At 39.2% G+C, this 19,629-nt stretch overlaps 1 pseudogene; it reads left to right on the plus strand.

Moving 5' to 3' along the window:
- Positions 1-2,986: 2,986 nt before the first annotated feature.
- LOC140512415 (casein kinase I-like) overlaps positions 2,987-19,629 on the plus strand; it is a 39,778-nt pseudogene continuing 23,135 nt past the window's right edge.

The raw sequence follows: 19,629 nt of genomic DNA on the forward strand, positions 1-19,629 counted from the left end.
ACATACACGTATATGTATTCATTTCAGTGTTGCACTAAGACCAATTTCTTTCCTATTATAGTGTTATTTCTCTGAAATTGATTTCAACATATTAATAACAATTTGTAAAATTTCTAATGAATAAGTTCTGATAAAAATATAGATGATAATATTAAGAGTATTGGCTGTTACTCAAGTTTATAGATCATACCATTACTTGAAGTTGAAAAGGTGTGGTTACTGTTTTTGTTTTCCCAACGTAGACCATAAGGAAATCCAGGTTCGTTATTGATTTTCCAAAACTTGAAACATTAGTGGAGACAGATAACTGGGATCCTAAGGGTGAAAACTATGGTGGTAAAGAATAATTAGTAAAACAGAGATGTCAGTATTACATTGGATGAAATCAGTTAGGATTTCTTTACACCTTGGCTAATACAGAGTATAAATTCTTGGTGATTATATGGACATGTACAGTTTTTTATTTCCATACTACTTCAATGTATACACTAATTGACTTGAATAGCATATGGTGCCAATGAAGGAACACTTAATTTCGAACATGAATACTTCCTAAGCAGCCAGAAAAAGTCACTTAGTATTTCTGAGCTGAGTTTTAGCATTATAAAATGAGAGTGTTAGAACAGATCTCAAAGATTTCTTCTAGTTCTAAAGCTAATGTCAGATGGGACTGAACCTCTTTCACCTTGAGCTGGCATGAAACTGAGAACACATTGAGTATGATGGAGGACTGTCCAATAAGCCTGATCAAATGAATTCAGTCCTCATAAACAGTTGCAGATTTTTTTGTTGTTGTTGTAATCCCTATATGGGCTTAAAACAGGTGAAAACATTACATGCCATTTCCCTACTCACATGATGAAAGTAGTCTTTTTGATTGGCTGCAAAGCTGGAAATGGGAGACATTGAAAGGTAGTGAGATATGTTCTCATGTTGTCATGGCCATGAGAAGCGCACCTCTCTCAAGGGACTTCTTCCTGGTGGTGTTCCAGTGATAAATAGAAGACAGCGCTGTGAAGGGAAGAGACTCATTTTCTCCCCATCTGATATGAACATGTGGCCTGTGAACGCAAACATTTGTGTTTTGTCTTGGTATTCTTTCTTTGAGGACAATAGAGACTATAACATTCTGAGTTTAAAGGAACGAGAAAGCAATACACCATGAGTTTTCTGAGTGAAGTCCTTCCTTGAGTTTGCAGACAGGCAGTCCAGGTTTGAGACTCTGAGATGTGTATTTTGATACCCATCTCACAAATATCAACCAGCAGTAATACTAAGTCTGGATATGGATGAAGTGAGATCCATGCTACGTAGAAACTTGGTTAAGCCTGAACCAAATTTAATCAGGTTACAAGGTGAGTGGTATAGGAAAATATTTGTTTTTATCTCAGAATATAGGTAGAAAATGTTTTTATTTCTGCTATTGTTTATGTTTCTGGAATATTTGGACAATGTAAAATTTTGACCTTGGAGACAGATACCAGAGTAGTTGCTAAACTACAATATTCTATATCATATACTCCAATGGTCACTTTATTTGCTATTAGACATAACTTTATTTGCTTAATTCAAGATTTCCTTTAGTAGGAAAAAAAAGTCTTCAAAGACTTTTGCCTTTCTGCTTGTTTCACTGAGACTTCAGAGTTCCAGTAGAAGTCATCATCAGTTGTGACCGTACCCTAAAATTAACTGTGAACACTTTTCGATCTCTTGGCTTCCACTACCATTGTATAGCTAACATTGTGTAAACTCATAATCAAATACAATCAGAGAGCTTGTTATTTAAGGAATTATCATTATTATTATTTTTGCAATTGAAGAAATCCATTGGCAGCAAGAATTTCCCTAATACATCTGCTTTATAAATCCGCTGTTTCTCTAAATTATGTTCCCTTAAAGAAAAGCCTACTAGTCTTGTGTCTAGGACTATTAAACTTTGGAAAATTAATTCCTTGCATACAATTGGCTCCCTGATATGCTTGCCCAAAATAGTTTCATTATTAGAGTTTAGCAAATGAAATTAACTTTCATTTTTGAAGGATGCAAGCTGACATTTCCTATAAATCAGGGTCATATGATCAGAGATCTAGAACTGGAAAGGACTTTAGAAGTCACCGCATTCAACCTCCTCATTGTCCAGATGATCACCCTGAGGCCAAGGGAGGTTAAGCACCTTGCTCAAATACATGTAGCTACTAAGCATCTGAGTAACAAGTTGAATTTGCAGCTTCTCACTCCAAGATCAATTCAGTTTGTACTTGGCTATTTTGTCTCCTAATCACTGCTGAATCATGTCTCTTTGCATGATCAGTGACAGCAACAAAGTTCTCATCCTTGAATTATTCTGTACTGCCAATGCATCTGAATATGGAGGAGGGAAAGAAAGTCAAAAGACACCCGATTTCCTCAAGAATATAATGAGTAAAACATTAGGAGTAAAAGAAAATGCAAACAAGAGTATACAAAAATGTTAGATAGAGAATAGGTGGGACCTCATCAACAGTGGGAAGAAACTGAAATTAAGAGAGATTGAGAAAGGTTTCCTGTGGAAGGTGGGATTTTATTTGGAAATTAAAGTAATCAAATAAAGTCAGTAGGTGGAATTGAGGAGAGAGAGCTTTCCAGGCAAGATGGAGAGTCAGAGAAATTGCCCAGAGCAGAAACTTAAAGGGTCTTGTTTGTGAAACAGCTCAAAGGCCAGTACCACTGCATGAAAGGAAAAGTAAATGATGCAGTGTAAGTTTAAGAAGACTAGAATAGTTGATCTAGGTCATGAAGGTCTTTGAATACCAAAACAGGATTTCAAATTTGATACTATAGCTAATGAGGAGCCAGTGGAGTTATTGAATGGGTGTCAGAGTGAAATGGTTGTAACTATATTTTAAAAAACTCATTTTGGTGGTAGAATGAATGATGGATTGTATCAGGAAGAGATGCGGAAGACAAACCCACCAACAGGGTATAGTAATAGTCCAGGAATAAGCAAATGAGAGCCTGCGCTAAAGCAGTGATAGAATCACAGGAGAAAAGGGATCATATTCAAGAGATGTGGTACCAAAGTGAAATAGATAATTCCTGGCAACAGTTTGGATATGGTGAATCACAAATCTTGACAAGTATGGTACAACACCTAAATGGCTATCTTGTGGGACTGGAGGATGGTGGTGATCTGAACAGTAACAGGTATCAACACACAAAGTGCTTCCCAGTGCAATTAAGATGCTGGTCTTCTCATTTATAAACTGAAAAGGAACTTTAACATAGGAGATACCTTTATTATAAAATATATCTTTCAATAAGTTACAAACATATATATTTTTTATTACGTTGTGTCAGCGTCTCAGTTCCTAGTAGCTTGAAATAGAAAAGAATAATTTTGAGTAATGCCTCTTATTCATGAAAGAGAAGAATTAAACTTCCCTTGATGAACCCCAGAAGAACACAATAGGATGACTGGGTAGAAAAAATATAAATGCAACTTTATTTCAACATAAGGAAACACTTCATAATTACAGCTTCCAAAAAATGAAATTCTCTCCCTTCATTAAGGTTGAATTCCCTGTTACTAAAATTTGTTAAAGCAAACAGTGAGTGAATGTTTCTTAGGAATGTCATGGATGTGAGTCCATGTTATCCTCTGAGGAATATTACAGCTATATGATTCTGTGACAATGCTTTTATGAAGTAAATAGAGCTATTCGCTACTCATGCATTAGCCTGTGTTTCAATGGATCCATCTTCTCATTGATGAAGAATCTTTTTTCCAGTGATATAAATAGTAAGTCAAGGATGTTTTCTCCATCTGTGTAATTCTTGGCCATGTCCTTCTCTAAGCCTTCCATAGAGGTTTTTTCCCAACCCAGGATTACATGGTTAATAGGTTAAAATATTTTGCTACTTGATAGCCATCAGTGTAATCCCTGGACTGTCATTTTCTTAACTGTTCATCACATTACAAATCTAATTCAAAAGCATTTTTGTTAATGTATGTAAAGCTAACCTATCTTCCCCACCCATTAATGAACCTGCCCATTAAGGGGAGCTTAATTAAGGGAGATTTGTAGGAAGGCCCACACCTTTTGTTAATGAGGTACAGGTTCTCAGGGGTTGGGATGCGCTCTGGCTCAGAAAAATGTATAAATACTCTGAGGTGAGATTTTACATTAGGCCTTACTCATTGGAAATGTTTGTTTGGCAAGATGAGACTCTGGGCATCTGCTGAGTGCAGCCCTGCAGCGGCCGTGACACCGTGAGGAAAAGATCCGAGCAGGCTACGGGGACGGGGTCTCTGGCGGCCACGCGGGTCCTTCCACCCACAGAGGGACCTGCAAACCTCTCGCAAAAGGTCTGCCGCGCTGCAGACGCGGAGCCCAGCCCAGACCTGCCACGGCCGCAGCTCCGAGAGGAACAGATCCAAGCAGGCTTGAGGGACGGGATCTCCAGCAGTGGCACAAGCCCCTCCACCCACAGGTGACGGGGGTCAGTGAGAGAGTCCCTTTGGCGGGTCGAGAGGGGAGTGGGGTGCCCCCATGGCTCGAGCCCCCCTGGGAGATAGAAGCTGAGAGGCGGCTGCAGACAGGGGCTCTCCAAGCGGGGGGGAGCCTGGATCCATTGTGGAAGGTCTGTACATAAACCCCCTGAGGGAACTGAGCCTGAGAGGCGGCCCTGCCCTGACCTGACCATCTGAACTTAATTCTCACACTGAATAGCAGCCCTGCCCCCACCAAAAGCCCTAAGGCGGGAAGCAGCATTTTAATCCCAGTCCCCAAACGCTGGCTGGGAGGACCAGGAGGCGAGGTGGGTGTGAGGAGAATATTCAGAGTTCAAGTCACTGGCTGGGGAGAATACCCAGAAAAGGGAAAAGAAATAAAACTATTGATGGCTACTTTCTTGGAGAACAGACATTTCCTCCCTTCCTTTCTGATGAGGAAGAACAATGCTTACCATCAGACAAAGACACAGAAATCAAGGATTCTGTGTCCCACCCCACCCAATGGGCTCAGGCCATGGAAGAGCTCAAAAGGAATTTTGAAAATCAAGTTAGAGAGGTGGAGGAAAAACTGGGAAGAGAAATGAGAAGGATGAAAGAGAAGCATGAAAAGCAGATCAGCTCCCTGCTATAGGAGAAACAAAAAAATGTTGAAGAAATTAACACCTTGAAAACTAGTCTAACTCAATTGGCAAAAGAGGTTCAAAAAGCCAATGAGGAGAAGAACGCTTTCAAAAGCAGAATTAGCCAAATGGAAAAGGAGATTCAAAAGCTCACTGAAGAAAATAGTTCTTTCAAAACTAGAATGGCACAGATGGACGCTAAGGACTTTGTGAGAAAGACAGATAGCACAGAACATAGCGAGAAGATTGGAAAAATGGAAGATAATGTGAAATATCTTATTGGAAAAACAACTGACCTGGAAAATAGAATCAGGAGAGACAATGTAAAAATTCCGGGACTACCTGAAAACCATGATCAAAAGAAGAGCCTAGACATCATCTTCCATGAAATTATGAGGGAAAACTGCCCTGAGATTCTAGAACCAGAGGGCAAAATAAATATTCAAGGAATCCACAGAACACCACAAGAAAGAGATCCAAAAAGAGAAACTCTTAGGAACATTGTGGCCAAATTCCAGAATTCCCAGGTGAAAGAGAAAATATTGCAAGCAGCTAGAAAGAAACAATTCAAGTATTGTGGAAATACAATCAGGATAACACAAGATCTAGCACGCTCTACATTAAGGGATCGAAGGGAATGGAATAGGATATTCCAGAAGTCAAAGGAACTAGGACTAAAACCAAGAATCACCTACCCAGCAAAACTGAGTATAATACTTAAGGAGAAAAAATGGTCTTTCAATGAAATGGAGGATTTTCAGGTTTTCTTGATGAAAAGACCAGAGCTGAAAAGAAAATTTGACTTTCAAACAAAGAATGAAGAGAACCATGAAAAGGTGAACAGCAAAGAGAAGTCATAAGGGACTTACTAAAGTTGAACTGTTTACATTCCTACATGGAAAGACAATATTTGTAACTCTTGAAACATTTCAGTATCTGGGTACTGGGTGGGAGTACACACACACACATGCACACACGCACACATACATAGAGACAGAGTGCACAGAGTGAATTGAAGAGGATGGGATCATATCTTAAAAAAAAAAATGAAATCAAGCAGTGAGAGAGAAATATTGGGAGGAGAAAGGGAGAAATTGAATGGGGCAAATTATCTCTCATAAAAGAGGAAAACAAAAGACTTATTAGTGGAGGGATAAAGAGGGGAGGCGAGAAAAAATCATGAGGTCTACTCTCATCACATTCCACTAAAGGAAAGAACAAAATGCACACTCATTTTGATAGGAAAACCTATCTCACAATACAGGAGAGTGGGGGACAAGGGCACAAGCAGGGTGGGGGGGAGGATAGAGAGGAGGGCATGGGGAGGAGAATGCAATCCAAGGTCGACACTCATGGGGAGGAAAAGGATCATAAGAGAATAGAAGTAATGGGGGACAGGATAGGATGGAGGGAAATATAGTTAGTCCTATACAACACAACTAGTATGGAAATCATTTGCAAAACTGTTGGGATTGGAAGCTCAATTCCGTGTGGACGGTCTCGGGCGGGTAAAAGTGGGACTTCCAATTCTTAGAGTCTTACGAGGCCCTCCATGAACAGTGGGGGTTCGAGAAGGTCAGACTGAGCTAGCTCGGCTAGCTCGGGTATTTCCGCCTCTCCCCAGGAGATACGTGATGGGTGGAGTCTCCCTGCCCTCGAGGTCATCCCGGATTGGAGCACACCTAGTTACCTAACAGCACGGTATTGAGATGCAAACTGTGTGGCTGAAGGTTAAGTAGGATTGAGGAAGCCTGAAAGCTCTCTTAGCACGTGAGGAGCCAAGAGGACAGTAGGCTCCACTTTTTTCTTTCCTCTCTCCCCTCCCCCTCTCTCCCCGCTTGTACTTCTACTTCCAATCCCTTAAGCTTAGCCTCCTTAGGAAATCTCCCCCTCTTCCTTCTAAGGAAGATCCCCCTGCACTTGTAACCTGGACCCTGAAATAAAGCTCAACCCTTGTTCGACTCTGGAACGTCCTTTCTCTCATATGTGCATCCGGTGTGGCCAGCCGAAGACCTCGGGAGGTGAGGTAAGAAAGACTCGGGTAGCCCCACACAGGCCTCTAGGCTTGGCAGTTGGCGCCCCAACAGGGATTGGGAGTGCAGATAATCCTGGGTGCTTTTGGGGTACACCCGGAAGGGGCTGTGAAAAAAGCGAGTCCGGAATCCTAGATTCGGAAGGAGAGAAAGTGGAGAGAAGCTTCCCAAACCCCTGGGAAAAGGGCGGAGATGGGGAATCTATTGCCAGTAATAAAGCCAGAGGAACAGCAGGTCTCGCTGAGAAACTTCACAGGGAATGCAGGAAGGCGGGGGTCACAGTAGAGTTAGATGACCTCCGAGAATTTTGTAAAAAGATTTGGAAAGTGTGTCGTTGGCTCAAGCAGGCAGGAATATCAGGAGAAAAATGGGGAGCGGTCGGAGAGCAAATGACTGCTCATGAGCAACAATACCCTGGGGAGCTGGAGGATTTAGATTTCCTGATATTCGGTGTAATTAAAAGCCTGCTGGAAGGGCTGGAGAGGCCAGGGCGGGATTGGAATGAGAGTGGAAGCAGAGAGAGGGGAGGGGAGAACACGGGAGGGACAGAGAGTCCAGGCAAGCAGAAAGTTAAGCGGAAAGTTAAGGAGCGTAAAGAAAAAATAGACTCGGAGCTCCATCTAGCGGATGGAAAAGGCGAGGCAGGGGAGAATACGCCGTGCCTCTCCTCCGCGCCTCCTTATAACCTGCTCCATTGGTCAGACAGTCCAGGGCCACAGTCCAGTTTGGAAAAAGGAATAAGAAAGGCTATAGAGAATGGAGAAAATGTAGGGACATTTCCTGTGCTAGAAATAGCGGACCCCAGTGTCCCCGGTGGCGTTCGAAGGAGCCACATACCTATAGAGTGGAAGAGAGTGACGACTCTTAAAGAGGCTTGTACCAAGCACGGCCCTAATTCACCCTTTGTCATAGCCATGCTTGAAACTCTCAGTGGTCAGTTCGTTCTGTCTCCTAATGACTGGAAGAGCTTAGCTAGAGCCTGCCTTACCCCTGGGCAGAATGTGATTTGGGGATGAGAATTTTCTCAGAGGGTAAAGAGCACTACCAGTGGGCTAGGGGCTCAGGCCCCCCAGGCTTATCAGCAATTTACAGGAACAGGGCAGTTTGAGGTTACAGGAAATCAATTACAGTACTCAGCCTCCGATTATGTCTTGATTGCCGGAATGGCTATTAGCCGCCTCGGGATGAGGTTATCAAATTTTTAGTAAGGGCCATTGCTGTTGTACTGGAGTCCCCACCCTTGAATTGGAAGTCAGACATCTCGATTTGGGTGGAGCAATGGCCCCTGACTCCAGAAAAACTCCAGGCATTACAAATACTGGTTAAGGAGCAATCAGCACCCTGGAATGCTCCTGTGTTTGTTATAAAGAAAAAATCCGTAAAGTTCAGGTTCCTTACAGATGTAAATCAAGCATTTGTAAGCACCTGGCAGCAGCTATACCAAAATAAACAGCCGCTATGCATTCTTATCAATTTTACCTTAAAGGCGATCCTCGCTAAACAAAGAAGGGGAGATAGAGATCGCCTAATACAATCAGAGCCAAGATTAAGAGGCCTAACACAATCAGAGCTTGATACAGCTGTCTCAAAAAGTGCACATACTACTCCAGCTATGAGACATTTTAAGATACTAATATGGGGTCCAGGGTATGTTTGTGTCTCCATAGGAAAAGGTAATGCGTGGATTCCCATTAGAAGGATCCGTAGGTGGGAACCGATGTTGGAGACGGCAGAGAGGCAGGAGGCGGAGAGCCCGGAGACCCCGGAGAAGGATCATGCACCACCTGACACTGCTGCTGACAGCTTCCCATCTAGGCATCTCTTTCCACCGGCTGAAGGAGGACTTTGATATCACAGACTCAGACACTTGGGGGGGGAGGAGGTGACCAATTTTCCACCTGTATAGATCCATTTGCAAGATTAAGGGGAGTTGTGACGTGTAAGGCGCCTACACCAGCTGCTCCTCTTAAAATATGCTTTGGGATTAGTTGATTGCACTTCCCCTGTTGTAACTCAGCCATTTAGTTTCATCTTTGTTTTATTTGATGCCTCCCTTTCTCAGTTGTGCTAGCTGCAGATTTCTGTGTGAATGAAGTCTTGTTGTAGGGTACTCATATGCTAAAGGCCTTCCTAATCCACTCAGCCTCCAGCCACTGTCTGCTCTACAGCCAGTTGCGCTCCGCGCATAACAAAGAAGGGGATATGTTGGGATTGGAAGCTCAATTCCGTGTGGACGGTCTCGGGCGGGTAAAAGTGGGACTTCTAAATCTTAGAGTCTTACGAGGCCCTCCATGAACAGCGGGGGTTCGAGAAGGTCAGACTGAGCTAGCTCGGCTAGCTCGGGTATTTCCGCCTCTCCCCAGGAGATACGTGATGGGTGGAGTCTCCCTGCCCTCGAGGTCATCCCGGATTGGAGCACACCTAGTTACCTAACAGCACGGTATTGAGATGCAAACTGTGTGGCTGAAGGTTAAGTAGGATTGAGGAAGCCTGAAAGCTCTCTTAGCACGTGAGGAGCCAAGAGGACAGTAGGCTCCACTTTTTTCTTTCCTCTCTCCCCTCCCCCTCTCTCCCCGCTTGTACTTCTACTTCCAATCCCTTAAGCTTAGCCTCCTTAGGAAATCTCCCCCTCTTCCTCCAAAGGAAGACTCCCCTGCACTTGTAACCTGGACCCTGAAATAAAGCTCAACCCTTGTTCGACTCTGGAACATCCTTTCTCTCATATGTGCATCCGGCGTGGCCAGCCGAAGACCTCGGGAGGTGAGGTAAGAAAGACTCGGGTAGCCCAATACAGGCCTCTAGGCCTGGCACAAAACTACACAGATTTGGCCTATATTGAATTGCTTGTCTTCCAAAGGGAAGGAGTGGAGAGGGAGGGAGCTAAAGAAGTTGGAACTCAAAGTGTTAGGATCAACTGTAATGTTCTTACCACTAGGAAATAAGAAATACAGGTAAAGGGGTAAAGAAAGCTATCTGGCCCTACAGGACAAAAGAGAAGACGGAGACAAGGGCAGAGAGGGAGGATAGAAGATAGAGCAGATTGGTCACAGGGGCAATTACAATGCTTGGGTTTGGGGGGGGAGGGGATAAAAGGGGAGAAAATTTGTAACCCAAAACTTTGTGAAAATAAATGTTAAAAGTTAAATAAAAAAAAAATAAAAAATTAAAAAAAAAGACAAAGAAATTTATGTTAGATTTGGAGTCAGACAACAGTGATTAGAAATCCCAGTTTTGCGACTTACCATCTGAAAAATTCACAGACTTTGGGAAAGTTACATAATCTTTCTGCATATATTTATATAATCTTTCACTTTCTTTTCCCATAAAATAAAGGTGTTTGGATTAAATGAGCACTATGCTCTTTTTAAGTGACCACCAAGGGGTGTAATGGGTTGAGTGCCAAACCTGAAGTCAAGAGGACTCATCTCCCTGAGTTCAAATCTGACTTCAGATACTTACTAACTGTATGACCCTAGGCAAATCACTTCATCCTACTTACCTCAGTTTTCTTGTCTGTAAAATGGGCTGCAGAAGAAAGTGTCAAGATCCCAAAAGGGAATTTGAAAGATCCTTTTTAACTCTAAACTTTTGACTTTCCCTTTACTTGGTATTCCCTTTGAGGTATGCTATTGCCAAATTACTTGTGTTTGGCTATGGATCTCATTGAATAGGCAGCATGATATAGTAAAAAAGAGTACCAACTATGAAATCAGAAGATTTAGGATTGAATTTCACCTCTGATGTTTTCTATCTTTGTGGCTTTAGACAAATAAGGTAACTGCATCTTCCTGGACCTCAATTCTTCATCTCTTAAATTGAGGGTTTAGACTAGATGGCTTCTTTGCTCTTTCCCAGCTCCACCTTTATGATCTGTGATCCTGTAAGTATGCCATGTCTCAATACAATCAGGACAATGCCACCTACAACTATGTGCCTCAGTGGAGAATTCCTTTTCCATTTGTACATTTAACAGGACAAACTCAATGCCCTTAACAAATAAGTTTGGAGGGTAAATGCTTCCCTGGGTGATTTCATGTACAGAAAGATATTGGGGTAAGTTATTTTTGAGATTACATTGATAATGTTTCATATAATATTTAATATTTGCAAGAGTCTGTGATAGGGCCACTTTGTATTCAAATCATTTTAACCAAACCATGTCCACCCAGAGATCACTACAGGGAGCTAAGAGGACAGAAGCCACTGTCAAACCATAATAGACTTTCTCACAGTGATGATGCCTGTAGTCCCATATACTCGTCTAATCAGAATCTCTTCTCCCCAGCAGTGCAATCTAGGTAGCCCAGGGCTTTTCCATTGGCCCTGTCAGGGAAGGCTAAACTGCACTCTTTTTAAAATGTTATCTCCCTCAATTGGAATGTGAACTAGAAGAATAGGTGGTTTCTCACTTTTCTCTTTATATCTCCAACTTTTAGTACAGCAGTAGATATAAACAAAATTCATAATCAATGTATTTCCACTCCATGTGAAACACTTTGCTATAACAGAACCGTTTTGTCTGTTATGTTCTACCACTTCCATTTTTGTATTTTTTTCCATTTTTAATCAGCAGATAGAAAGTGAGATCTTATTTTTATATTCACCTCACAGCCAATTAAATGATTATAAAGATAAAATATGTTATAGGAAACAATCTGTGAAAATCTGAATTTCTCTTCTTGTATTTTCATAAAAGACAGAAAAACTGTTGTCATGAAGCTTCTATTGAGCTGAGAAAGTAGGGATAAGAGAAGATAATTATGAATCCTCTTTCCCAGAGGATTTTTTTTAGCAGTAGTATCACTTTCTCCCTTTTTATAATTTTACAATACTTCCCTCTTTAAAGTGTGTGTGTGTGTGTGTGTTTGAGTGTGTGTTAATGAACTGTGACTTCATCAGTGCCATGTGTATTTCCTCACAGAGTAACTTGGAAATGTGATGTTAAAACCCAAGTCCCATAGTTCATTTGTTGTCAAAATTGTGACTAGTTTATGATAAAAATATGGGCATGTCTGTTACATGTCATGTCTTCTTTTTTCTGATTCAGCAATTAATATTTGAATATACTTCATGACAGCTCTTTTCTGGCTCATTTTATTTTTCTATTGCTACTTTTATTCTATTGACATTGTAGATTTTTCTCACAAATATCTGCAGTTCTTCTTTGTAATTTTTCTTTTACAAATGTGATTGTCAGAAACACTCCTACTGCCTCATGTAACAATTCTCTCTCATTCATAAAGAATGTGTATATGCATATATGTATAAACACACACTCATGTGTGTGTATGTGTATTGGCTGCAGTGATTTTTCAGAGTGTTCTCCCTTTGTGACAAAATTTTTGTTTATTTGTGTTTTTTATTTATTAAACTACTGCCAAAAAAATGGTGAAAATGTCAATGTCTTTACATTTATCTATTTCCCAGTTTTAAAGCCACCAGCTCATTTAAACAGGTCAGAGTAAAGTTGTTTTAGTGGCCCACTTTTTCCCTTCTTCCAATCTGATTTTGATTTTGAACTTAACACTAAGTAACCTGACTACACAGAGAAAGCTGATTCTGAAATAAACAATGTGCTGTTCACCATTAATCAACATCCCATTTTAGCGCTTCTTGAAAACTTGGTGACCTAAAACCGTTTTGCATGAAGAAAGTCTTCATGATATATATAAATATGGGATTTGAAGTAATAATCATCAGATATCTTTCAGGTTTTTGAAGTCTTATTTTCTATGCACACATATTTGTATAAAAGCTTATATTTATAATCTTTCTCTATAACAATATTAAATTTAAGTTACTGATCACCAGTAATTTACATATGTGCCTCACTATTATTGTGTAAATTTAAATTTATTTATCTTATGGATGTTATGCATAATTGTAGAAAGGAATCAAGCAGATTCTTAGGAGAGCATTTTATATTAACTCACATTGCCATGTTACTTGAGAGTAGCCGTTTGAGTACCTTATCTGCCAATTTCAGCTGAAGTTGAGGAAAGTTACAAATTCTTCTTCTTGATCTCATTCTTGTTCTTATTCTTGTTGCTGTTTGTTGTTCTCCTCCTCCTCCTCCTACTACTACTACAACTTCTTTTTCCTTCTTCCTTCTTCTCCTTACACTGCTGCTGCTGCTTCTTTCTTTGAGTTATAGGTCTAGCCATGGTATTTAATTTAATATTAAGTCATATTGGTTCCAATATTAACTACTGTAACCGTAAAAAAACCCTAGACAATGTTTACTTAATCTATTAAACTGCATGAATTTTTAAATTATCTTTGGGTTAACATATTATCTTAATAGAAAGTGTGTCACTATTAACCTTATTAAAAAAATAACATTTAGTGACTTTTCATCATGGAGGTAGACAAATAAATGCATGATTATATGACACTGTGGTATATTATAATCAGAACCATAAGAAGCAACCATGTCTTTCTAAAATTGAAACAGATGATTTAGCACAACTGGGATATTTGTTCTTCTCAGTAAACTGAATTAGAAATAAAATAAATGGAAATGTATACTTAAATACTTGTGCTAATTCACATTACCTCAGTAATATGGATGAGTAAAATATGTACAAAATGAAAATTATAATAGGTGCTATAAATGCAATTCTAGGAAAATGAAAAAAGTTCATATTTTTTCATGGTAAATAGAGGAAGATTCTGGCACAGAATAATAATGATAAGGGATCAGACCAGGTTAAAAAATGCTAGTAATTCAAACTTTCTGAAATTGTAATAAGCTATAAATTATCTGGTGATTTTACAAGATTCCTGTTAAGTTTATCAAATTTTGGCTAACAGTGCTAAAGATAGGGTCCACATGTCATGAAAATGTTTCTATAAAGATGTGTGTAAGCATGTGTATACACAAACAGAAACAATTCTGTAATGATTTTTCTGTGAAATGAACTTTTGTTACTGAAATACGTTATCTAGAATTTGGAAAAGAAATTTAAAAAAATAGTAGTATGACTTCATTGAAATATACAGGTGTACTATAGGATATGCTTACCCTGTAGCTCTTCCCCTTATTACCTTCGGGACTTGGGACAAATTATTTAAATCATGAGGCCCTCAGGTCCCTCATCTATCAAATGAGAACTTTGGAATCAGGGAGCTTTGCGATCCGTTCCTACTCTAGATCTCTGATGCTCTTGAATTTGGTGTGCCAGATCACCTAAGATGTTGTGATCCACATAGAAAATGCTAGAGACCTGTTTCAGGGAGACTGAAGGACTGGAGCTTGCACTGACATTCTTACTGGTGAACCACGTATTTAGAGGCATCCTTTTGTCCAAAGCCTGTGTGACTATAAATAGAACTATTTACATCTTTAAAGGTGATTAACAGCTTTGGTGGAACTTTGGACACATTTCATTCTGAAGACTTCATTTTGAAGACTTGCAAACTGAGCAGAACCAAGGGAACATTTCTACAGAAATAGCAACACTGTTATAAGAATGACTTTGAGCAAAAGTTATTTGGGCTATTATAAATACCCAAATTAACTACAAAAGACATAGGTAGAAAGACCCTATCTACATTTAAAGAAACAACTGATAAATAGAAGTAACAATAGAATGCGCACACATACACACAAACACACACACATACATACACACTCTATGTGTGTATGTATTTATATATAATTGTACTATGCTATGCAAATGCTTCTTTTATACCTGGTAATTGGTATCTAGCAAGCATGAAGTAGGAAGCAAAAGCTAAAACAAATATCAAATATATTTATATTTTGGGGGAATGATTAAGTTAGGTGACTCACAAGTCAACCATTTCCTGGAATTGTCATGTTAATACCTGAACTTTACTAAAAATGACTTCATTAAAAGGAAAAGAAGAAAACAACTGAACATAATTACTATTTAGCAACTGACACTTGACTTTAAGTGACATATTTTCTGTTTCACAAGTTTTGATCGTACTACTAAAATAAAGTTATACCATATTCTGTCTCTCTCTCTCTCTCTCTCTCTCTCTCTCTCTCTCTCTCTCTCTCTCTCTCTCTCTCTCTCTCTCTCTCTTTCTCCCCTCAGATCTCTAATTTCATTTATATAGAGAATTCTAGGTGGGGACATTTATTTTACCAATACAGATTGGTATACATTCTATAGGTGAATCTTATACAGTTGACTAGGGCATAGAGATATTTTATAGGGCATAGAGATATTTAGTGACTACAATTCATTAAGCAGTTATGGAATTTATGTGGAACAAAGATGGTAGAGTAGAAGCATGGACCTACTCCAACTCTTCCCCCAAAGCCCTTAAAAATACTTGTGAAAAAGACCCTAAACAAATTCTAGAGCAGCAGAAGCCACACAGTAACAGAGCAAAACAGAATTCCAGTCCAAGACATCCTGGAAGGTTGACAGGAAGGGTCTATTGCACTGAGCTCAGAGTGGAGCACACCCAGCATGGGCCATACTTGCAGAGATGGAACTGGAGCTGACTTCAGGGCACTGAATCATGGGCAGCTACTGTGGTTTCCAGATTTCCCAACCCACAAACACCAAAGACAGCTTCAAAGGTCAGTGAGAAAACTCTTTCACATGAGTAAGAGGGGAGCATTGTGGGACCCCAGCCCAAGGGCAGTTCCAGCCAAAGCAGCTGCCACTTCTGGAGCTCTTGGCCTACAGACAGTGGGGAAATATAGCAACTGATCTTGGGTCTCAGTCCTGAGTGGTGATCCTGGGGTGAGGAGGAGTGCTGACATGGAAGAGCTGGTGGCAACTGTGGAGAGAGACTGCTACTTGTAGTTCCAGGGCATAAAATCCTGCATGTGGTTGCTCACAGACCAGAGCACAGGTTAGGAGAGAAATAAACACCTCTCCCTTGACTATACCACTTTGGAGGAACTGAAAACTTACAGGTTCTTAGAGATATCTCAGAGAACAGATGTAAAAACTCTCTGAAACTTGGTGTAGTATATGCTCTACTTGACAAAGGACTCAAAAGTGAAGTAATTAGATGGGAAAATGCTCCAAAAGTGGAAAAATAAGACACTAGAAGGTTGCTTTCTAGGTGTAAAGCTATTTTCTTCCATCCTTTTGAATGAGAAAGATGAAAGTATATAATGAGAGGAAGATAAAAGCATACAACCAGAAGAAGACAACAAGGTCAAGGATACTACATCCAAAGTCTCACCAAAAAAAAAAAATGAACTGGCCTCAGGCTATGGAAGACCTCAAAAAAGATTTTTGAAAGTCAAGTAAGAGAGGTGGAGCAAAAATTAGGAAGAGAAATTAAAGTAGTGCAAGAAAATCATGAAAAATGAATCAATAACTTGCTAAAGGAGATCCCCCAAAATGATGAAGAAAGTAAAGCCTTTAAACATAGACTAATCCAAATAGAAAAGGAGGTCCAAGAAGCCAGTAAAGAGAAGAATGCATTAAAAAGCAAAATTGTCCAAAAGGAAAAGGAGAACCAAAAGCTCACTGACAAAAGCAGTTCTTTAAAAATTAGAATGGAGCAGATGGAAGCCAATGACTTTAAAAGACTTTATGAGACATCAAAAAATTGTTAAACAAAATCAAAAGAATGAAAAAAATAGAAAACAATACAAAATATCCCATTGGAAAAACAACTGACCTGGAATATAGATTCAGGAGAGATAATTTAAAAATTATTAGTCTATCAGAAAACCATGAACAAAAATAGCCAGACATCATCCAAGAAATTATCAAGGAAAATTGCCCTGATATTCTAGAATCAGGGGGAATATAGAAATGGAAAGAATTCACCAATGATGTCCTGAAAGAGACCCCAAAAGGAAAACTCCTAGGAATATTACAACATTCCTAGTTCCAGAGTTCTCAGGTCAAGGAGAAAATATTATAAGCAGCCAGAGAGAAACAATTCAAATATTGTGGAAATACAATCAGGAAACACAGGATTTAGCAGCTGCTACTCTAAGGGATCAAAGGATTTGGAATATTATATTCCAGAGTTCAAAGGAGGTAGAATTAAAACGAAGAATCACCTACCCAGTAAAACTGAGTATAATACTTCAGGGGAAAAAATGGATTTTTTTATGAGGTATTGTATTTTTATATAGTTTATTAAATATTTCCAAATTACATTTGCATCTAGTTCAGTCCCATACCACTGGAGAATTGTTTTTTGAAATTGAATTATTTTATTTTTATTCAGTGCTCCACAATCACTTCCATGTATCTTAGATGTTTTTCCACTCCTTTCCCCTTATTCCTCTCTTCCTCTTCAATCCCTCCCTGAGACAGCATAGAATCTTATATAGATTCGACATGTACATTCCTAGTAAATGCATGCTACATAGAAGAATTACAATGAATTGGGGAAACCATAATGCGAAACATAACATAATACAACATGAAGTGGTCTGTTTCTGTTTGCGATCCAATTCCATAGTTTTTTCTCTGAATGTGGAAGGTGTTTTGCCTCAAGAGTCCATTGGAAATTTTTTAAGTCATGCATTTCAATGAAGTACTAAGTCTACCAGAAAAATTCCTCAAACACTGTGGTTGTTGCTGTGCACAAAGTTCTTCTGGTTCTGCTCCTTTCACTCAGCATCAGTTCACATAAATCTTTCCAAGCTTCTCTGAAATCTTCCTGTCCATCATTTCTCATGGTACAATAGTATTCCATTACATTAATTACCACAACTTGTTCAGCCATTCCCCAATTGATGGGCATCCTCTTGATTTCCAATTTTGGACCACTAAAAAGAGAGCTGCTTATAAATATTTTTATACAGATGGGACCTTTCCCATTTCAATGATCTCTTTGAGATAGAGTCCCTGGATCAATATTGCTGGGTCAAAAAGTATGCACATTTTTGTAGCCCTTTGGGCGCAGTTCCAAATTGCTCTCCAGAATGATGGGATCAGTTCATAGCTTCACGAACAATGAATTAGTGTTCTAACTCTCCCACATCTTCTCCAACATTTATCATCTTCCTGTTTGTCATGTTAACCAATCTGATAGTTGTGATGTGGTACCTTAGAGTTGTTTTAATTTGCATCTCTATAATCAATAGTGATTTAGAACATTTTTTCATATGATTTTAGATATATTTAGATTTAATTTCTTCCTCTGAAATTCCCTTTTCATATCCTTTGGCCATTTATCAATTGGGAAATGACTTGTATTCTTGTACATTTGACTCAGTTCTCTATATATTTTAGAAATGAGGCCTGTATCACAGACACTAGTTGCAAAAAATCTTATCCAGTTTTCTGCTTCCCTCTTAAAACTTAGTTGCACTGGGTTAGTTGTGCAAAACTTTTCAGTTGAATGTCATCAAAATTATTGATTTTGCACTTCATAATGTTCTCTATCTCTTGTTGGGCCGTAAATTTCTCCATTTTTCCATAAATCTAACAAATACACTATTCTTCGCTCCCCTAATTTGTTTACAGTATCAATCAATTTCCTTCCTTCCTCTGTTCTTTCATTTTTAGCATACATGATAACATACAAACACACATACATTTATGTTTGTTTGTATACATGCATGCATGTATTCAAGATAATACTTCTAAACAATCTGAAAACTTTAATGTGCCACATAAATTCTAGCTGTTGTATATGTGTTTGTGTGAATGTGCCTATTCTTTAAATAAGGATGCATACAGGGAAACAAAATACTTCTGAGCCCAAGACAATCAACTTGTTCAGATATCAGAATAGAATTTAACATTTTTGTCACATGTTAGATATAATAATACTGTAGTATAGATGTTTAAAAGTTACTTCTCATTATCTTACCTGAGTCATCTCCATTTTGGGGTTTTCCAGCTCATAGGTATACATATCATCCTCATAAAGGAAAATTATTTATCCAACATTGAAATGTTTCTCTTCTTGTTTGGGAGAAATCTTCCTGTCTTCCTTACCACAGCTACATGAACGAATGTCTTTCTATTTTTTTCTTTAGACAAATAATAAATAGTAACTGTTTATTTTGCCTCTATTTTCTCCATGCTTGCTGTCACTGATCACAGATCACCATAACAGATGTAATAATAATAAAAAAATTGATATAGTGTAAGAATTACCAAAATGTAATGCAGAGACCCAATTTGAGCCCAGGTTGTTTCAAAAATGGTGCCAAGGAAGATGTAGGTTTGCCACACATCTTCAATTTAAAAAACAAAACAAAGAACCCCAGCAATACCTGCAAACCATAATAAAATGATGTATCTCTCACACTCCACATTCAATCTGCTGCCAAAGATAATTTCATCTCAGTAACAACCCTTGGACATTTCTCTTTTCCTCTGATACTGTTACCACCCTGGTGTAGATACTCATCACCTTGAGCCTGGACTTACAGCTATAACCTGCTGGTGGTTTTGCCTGGCACCATTCCTTCCCTACTCTGGTCTATTCTTCACTCAGCCACCAAAGTAATCTTACAACTCAGGCAAATCTGACCCTGTCACCCACTTACTCAACAAATTTCATTGGCTCC

This window comes from Notamacropus eugenii, chromosome 6 (assembly GCF_028372415.1).
Source record: "Notamacropus eugenii isolate mMacEug1 chromosome 6, mMacEug1.pri_v2, whole genome shotgun sequence".
Taxonomy (NCBI): Eukaryota; Metazoa; Chordata; class Mammalia; order Diprotodontia; family Macropodidae; genus Notamacropus; species Notamacropus eugenii.